This window comes from Coenobita brevimanus, chromosome 116 (genome assembly GCF_032717465.1).
Source record: "Coenobita brevimanus isolate Jiangsu-jjx chromosome 116, ASM3271746v2, whole genome shotgun sequence".
Lineage (NCBI taxonomy): Eukaryota > Metazoa > Arthropoda > Malacostraca > Decapoda > Coenobitidae > Coenobita > Coenobita brevimanus.
Window position 1 is genome coordinate 14117387 of NC_137069.1, and position 6798 is coordinate 14124184.

A 6798-nucleotide genomic window follows, 5' to 3' on the forward strand; every position below is an offset into this window, starting at 1 on the left:
GAAGAAGAAGAAAGAGAAGAAGAAAGGAGAAGAGAAAGAAGACTAAGACGAGGAAGAAGAAGATGAAGAAGAAGAAGAAGAAGAAGAAAAAGAAGAAGAAGAAGAAGAGGAAGGAAGAAGAGAAAGAAGACAAAGACAAGGAAGGAGGAGGAGGAGGAGACAAGAATAAGAGATGACGTTTTCCTGGGCTGCTGAAATACTGGATCTAGCCCAGAGGGAGGTGGAGGGGCGGGATGACGAGGCACTGGGCGCGAAAGTTGGGCTACAAAAATATATGCAATTATTTTTTTAGACTTGAAAGGCTTGGGAATATTTCGTGTGTGTGTGTGTGTGTGTGTGTGTGTGTGTGTGTGTGTGTGTGTGAAATATTTTGGCGAGAATTTTATGCCATTTCTGGATGCGAGGAAGACCTGATCAGTGTTTCTCTCTCTCTCTCTCTCTCTCTCTCTCTCTCTCTCTCGGTATATATATATTTTTCTCTAGTGTTAGTTATTCTTTATTGTGTGTGTGTGTGTGTGTGTGTGTGTGTGTGTGTGTGTGTGTGTGTGTGTGTGTGTGTGTGTGTGTACCTAATCCTGTTTTTTTCGGGAATTTCACATTGTCCCCAAACAGAATAAAGCGAGATATTTTTTTCATTTGTTTTATTCTTTTTTTTTTCTGTTGTGTGTGGTAGTCTGAATGTAATTTTTGTTTTTGTTTGTTTTGTTATAATTGTTTGTTGTTGTTGTTGTTTTTGTCTTCGTGATTTTGGGCAGAAGATTTTGGCATTCATTCATTCATTCATTCATTCACTCACTGGTATCTCTTTAACTTTTCATTCATCCTTCCTTCCTTCCTTCCTTTATTCCTGTCTTCCTAACTTCTTTCATTCATTCATTCTTCCATTCCACTGATATCTCTAACCTTTCATCCTTCCTTCCTTCCTTCCATCATTCCTGTTTGTCTTCCCTCCTTCTTTCCTTTCTTTCATCTTCCATCAATCCCTCTATCCTTCCTTCCTTCTTTCCTTCCTTTCTTCTTTCATTCATTCATTCACTGGTATCCCTTTAACCTTTCCTCCTTCCTTCCATCATTTCTTCTATCCTTCCTTCCTTCCACCCTTCCTTCCTTTCTTCATTCATTCCTTAAATCATTCATTTATTCATTCCATCATTAACAAAAATAATAATAATGATAATAATAATAATAATGATAACAGCAACAACGACAACAACAATAATAATAATAATAATAATAATAATAATAATAATAAAGTAACTAAATCAATAACGCTACGAATAATTCAGTTACCTTTTGTATCCCGGAAATACAGGTACACCCGAAAGCACTAATCTCTCCCCCCTGTTAGCCGGAGTCGCGGCCAGTGAGCGACCAGGCGATCGAACACCCCACATCCACCGCCCCTACCCCAACCCCAAAGCGTTGTTGGATATATGTGGGACGGCCAGAGCTGGTGATGTTACAATGTGTCATGACTTTTTTTATATACAATCAGAACCAATAGGGGTAAGTATATAAAGGCAATTAATGTGTAATACTATGCTGGTATCCACAACATACGAGAAAGGCACGAAAATGAAAGAAGACATACGACGTATTATGTGTTATTGACTATATACTTACATACTATATTATAATGTAACTACAGATAGATATAGTATAGGATCTGATGAAAGATGTGATGTCGTTTCTTATACATTCTCACTCCCACCTCCATCACCCTTCTCTCTGATTTGCTGTCTCCACCAAACGCCTCTCATACCCTGTCATCCCCCACCCCCATCCATTGTTAACCAACATAAAGATAATGATGAAATAATCTGTAAAGTATTAATCATATTGTATTATCACACGCTTCTGCATTATCACCAACAAATAAAAAACATACAATACTCCGGTATACCTGCCAACCATTTCATCCTGTTGTAAGGTGTTACATGACATACGCACTGCAAGTTGGACCTTGTGTTACAATGACATACGGTTGTTTATTGTTAACACAGGTTGTGTGGTTTGGACGTCCATTAATCCATATGAGCGTGGTAATTTAAGCCTTACATTATAAACTCGTAAGGATTATGTTCCTGTCATTATTAGATGAACGAAACGAATCAGGGATCGGCTCTGACGAACCACGAACTCTGCTTTAACACAACAGTGACACAATGTCGTTATGTATACGATTGACCCACATTCAGTCATATACATAATGACACTGTGTCACTTGTGACAAGTGGTCTGAATATTTTCGTTAAAGCAGAGTTCGTGGTTCGTCAGAGCCGATCCCTGATTCGTTTCGTTCATCTAATAATGACAGGAACATAATCCTTACGAGTTTATAATGTAAGGCTTAAATTACCACGCTCATATGGATTAATGGACGTCCAAACCACACAACCTGTGTTAACAATAAACAACCGTATGTCATTGTAACACAAGGTCCAACTTGCAGTGTGTATGTCATGTAACACCTTACAACAGGATGAAATGGTTGGCAGGTATACCGGAGTATTGTATGTTTTTTATTTGTTGGTGATAATGCAGAAGCGTGTGATAATACAATATGATTAATACTTTACAGATTATTTTATCATTATCTTTATGTTGGTTAACAATGGATGGGGGTGGGGGATGACAGGGTATGAGAGGCGTTTGGTGGAGACATCAAATCAGAGAGAAGGGTGATGGAGGTGGGAGTGAGAATGTATAAGAAACGACATCACATCTTTCATCAGATCCTATACTATATCTATCTGTAGTTACATTATAATATAGTATGTAAGTATATAGTCAATAACACAATACGTCGTATGTCTTCTTTCATTTTCGTGCCTTTCTCGTATGTTGTGGATACCAGCATAGTTTTACACATTAATTGCCTTTATATACTTACCCCTATTGGTTCTGATTGTATATAAAAAAAGTCATGACACATTGTAACATCACCAGCTCTGGCCGTCCCACATATATCCAACAACGCTTTGGGGTTGGGGTAGGGGCGGTGGATGTGGGGTGTTCGATCGCCTGGTCGCTCACTGGCCGCGACTCCGGCTATTAGGGGGGAGAGGTTAGTGCTTTCGGGTGTACAAAATAGAATAGTGTACATTTACGTCCGCAAAATCCATGGGGGGGGGGAAGTGAGAGAGGCTGGGGAACAAAGGGATGATATTACAAAGGAACCGAAGGAGAGAGAGAGAGAGAGAGAGAGAGAGGGATATGGGAAGCTGGAAGAGGAGGAAGGATGGGAAGGAGGGGAGGGAGAGAGCAAGGAAAGGGCAGGGGGAATTGGAGGGAAGGAGAGGAAAGGGGAAGGAGATGGGGAGAGAAAGGTAAGAGGGGAGGAGAGGGACGGGAGAAGGAGGAGGGGGTAAGGAAGGAAGGAGGGAAGGGAGTTTAGAAGGAAGAAGGAAGGGGAAAAGGAGGAGGGGAGGGGAAGAAGGATAGTGTGAGAGGAAAGGAAAAGAGATTAGGAAAGGTAAGCAGAGGGAGAAGAGGAGAAGGAAGAGAGAGGTGGGAAAAGCAGAGTAAAGTTGGAGGCTGAAGGAAGAAGGGAGGGGGAAGGGAGGAGGAGAGGGGAAGAAGGATAATGTGGGAGGAAAGGAGGATAGGATAGGTAAGCAGAGGGAGAGGAGGAGAAGGAAGAGAGGGATGGGAATAGCAAAGTGAAATTGGAGGTAGAAGGAAGAAGGGAGGGGAGAGGAAGGGGAAGAAGGATAATGTGGGACGAAAGGAGGATAGGAAAGGTAAGCAGAGGGAGAGGAGGAGAAGGAAGAGAGGGATGGGAAAAGCAGAGTGAAGGTCCCAAGTGAGTGTTTTGACGGTTATTATTGGAAGCGGGGGTTTGGCGAGAGGAAGGGTTAACATCACAGACTCTTGTTTGGCTCTGATGATGTGGTTAGGTTAATGATATGCTCAGAGGGGTTAGTCTGGAATTAACCCTTTACCTGAGAATTACCAAGCATTCCTAACTCTTGAGCTGAGAATTATGAGCTTAGAACTGGAAGAAAAGGATGTGAAAATAAGGTGAATATTGTGGTTCCTGAGATATAGATTTTATTCTTCCCCCGACATGACTGTTTCGGCCCGACTTTGATTTAGTTATTTATTTTATTTACTGCTACTGACGACCTTTGTTGTTTTTACTTAACCTCTGTCTGTCTTGGTGAGCTGACCCATCGACCACATGTAAGCAAGTGCCTATAGGTGTAAGTACAGTATATAGCTATGTCGTGTAGGGATCCGGCGACAGCTGGTGGAAGATGGCGCCTCGCTAGGGTCGGGCCAGGGTTCTTCCCACGGCGAGGTGCGGGGAAATATAAGGAGGTTTGGTTCCCGGAAGGACGCTGCAACTGCTCCACCTAAAGTACACAGGGTCACCACGCGTAGGCTCCTCGTCACTGCCCAAGGGAGTGCTAACCCCATAAATATAAGCGTCCGATGGTAACTAGAACACGCACGCACGCACGCACACACACACACACACACACACACACACACACACACACACACACACACACACACACACACACACACACACACACACACACACACACACACACACACACACACACACACACACACACATCTAACTCCCTACACACACAGATCAGCTCCCTCACACACACACACACACACACACACACACACACACACACACACACACACACACACACACACACAAACACACACACACACACACACACCATACACATCTAACTCCCTACACACACACACACACACACACACACACACACACACACACACACACACACACACACACACACACACACACACCATCCATCACCCCATTACCACACCAATATACACCTACGTAGACTCGACAAACAGTCCTTTGACATATAATCGTAGTTAAAATCGTTATGCGGACATTGTAACTACAGTATATGGGTGGGGAGGGTGGGGGTGTGAGGAGGATGGGGATGGGTGGGGGTGGGGAGATGGGGGTGTGGGGAGGGTGGCGGTGGATAGGGGTGGGGGCTGATTTATGACAATGTATTTCCCTCATGCACAATATATGGAGCTGTAACTGCCCAGGGAAGCTATGGGGGAGGGGGAGGGAAGGGGGATTGAGGGGGGATGGAGGAGAGAAAAGGGGAAAGGGAGGATGAGAAACTGGATAGATAAATAGATAGATAGACATACAGACAGATAAACATATGATAGATTGGTAATAATAGACAAACAGGTATATATATATAAAGAGAGAGAGAGAGAGAGAGAGAGAGAGAGAACTGTAGCCACGATGGCCAGGGAGGAGAAATTAAGGTGGCACAGGAGAGAGAGAGAGAGAGAGAGAGAGAGAGAGAGAGGCAGAAAGTATCATCCTCACCTTATATAAATCACTGGTTAGACCCAACTTAGAATACAGTGTCCAATTCTGGTTGTGCTATAAAATAAAATAATAAAACAGACAAAAATATATGGAAAAATTCGAGAAAGTAATGCGAAGGATGATACTGGAAAAGACACACACACACACACACACACACACACACACACACACACACACACACACACACACACACACACACACACACACACACACACACACACGAATTAGTTTGTAGTGTTTCATGCTTCTTTGTAGTCAGAGGTGGGTAGGTCAGGAAGGTAGGTAGGTAGGTAGATTGATAGGTAGGTAGGTAGGTAGGTAGGGTAGGGAGGAAGGAGGAGGGAAATTTGAAAATGGGAGTGCATGACTGGAGTGAAAACTGGAAGAGAATCTGTGAAGGACTGGAGAGAAGATAGGAAAGAAAAGTGAAAGAAAGGAAGGATAGGGAGAGAGAGAGAGAGAGAGAGAGAGAGAGAGAGGAAAGTGAAAAAAAAAAAGAAAGATAGGGAGAAAATTCGAGAGAGAAAGACAGGAGGAGGAGGAGGAGGAGGTTGGAAAATGGGAGAGGGAGAGAAAGAGAGCGAGACATATATATAAGATGACCAGGGAGTGGGGAGGGAAGAGAAGATTTATATCGAGGGGTAGATAAGGTGGGAGGAGAGGGAGGGGGACGAGAGGGAAAGAATGCAGGAGAGAGGAAGAGTAGATATGTACGCAAAGGGAGGGAGAGAGAGAGAGAGAGAGAGGGTGATGGAGGGTGAGGGGGAGAGAGGGAGAGAGAGCATGGGAAAGGAAGATTGAGGGGGAGGGAAGGAGAGAGGAAGAGGAGTGGATATCTATGCAGAGAGAGAGAGAGAGAGGGGGAGAGAACGAGGAAAGGGAGACAAGAAGGGAAATGTATTAGCAATAAAGAGGAGCAGGAAGGAAGAGTGTTCCGTGGAGGAGAGAGAGAGAGAGAGAGAAAGAGAGAGAGAGGAAAAGAAAAGTATAGAAGGGAGAGAGACACACAAACATAGGCAAGAATAAATGAATGAGAGGAATATTTAAAAGAGGACATGAGAAAGGGAGATGACGATGATGATGATGATGATGATGCCGATTCCGATGATCAGTTAATTCCATCCGCTTTATAAATGACCTTCGACAGAGCAAGGAAAAGAGAGGGAGGAAATACTAGCCGAAAATTAACCCTCCTATCCCTTAACATTTTCCAACAGGCGAATAAGTTTGAGGCGAGATCATTAATATAAACACATCATCTTGTCCATTTTTTTAAAACGATTTTTTTTCTGTGATAATTTCTTCATTACTAGGCACGTCTTCAGTTATTCATTTTCTTTAGCAGCAGACTCGTTTATTCATCGGCTTTATGCATCCGCAGCTGTGAAGGAAAAAATTCTCTTGCTGTCTCTAAACCCCTCCAGGTGTAGAAGCTGTTCCTTACC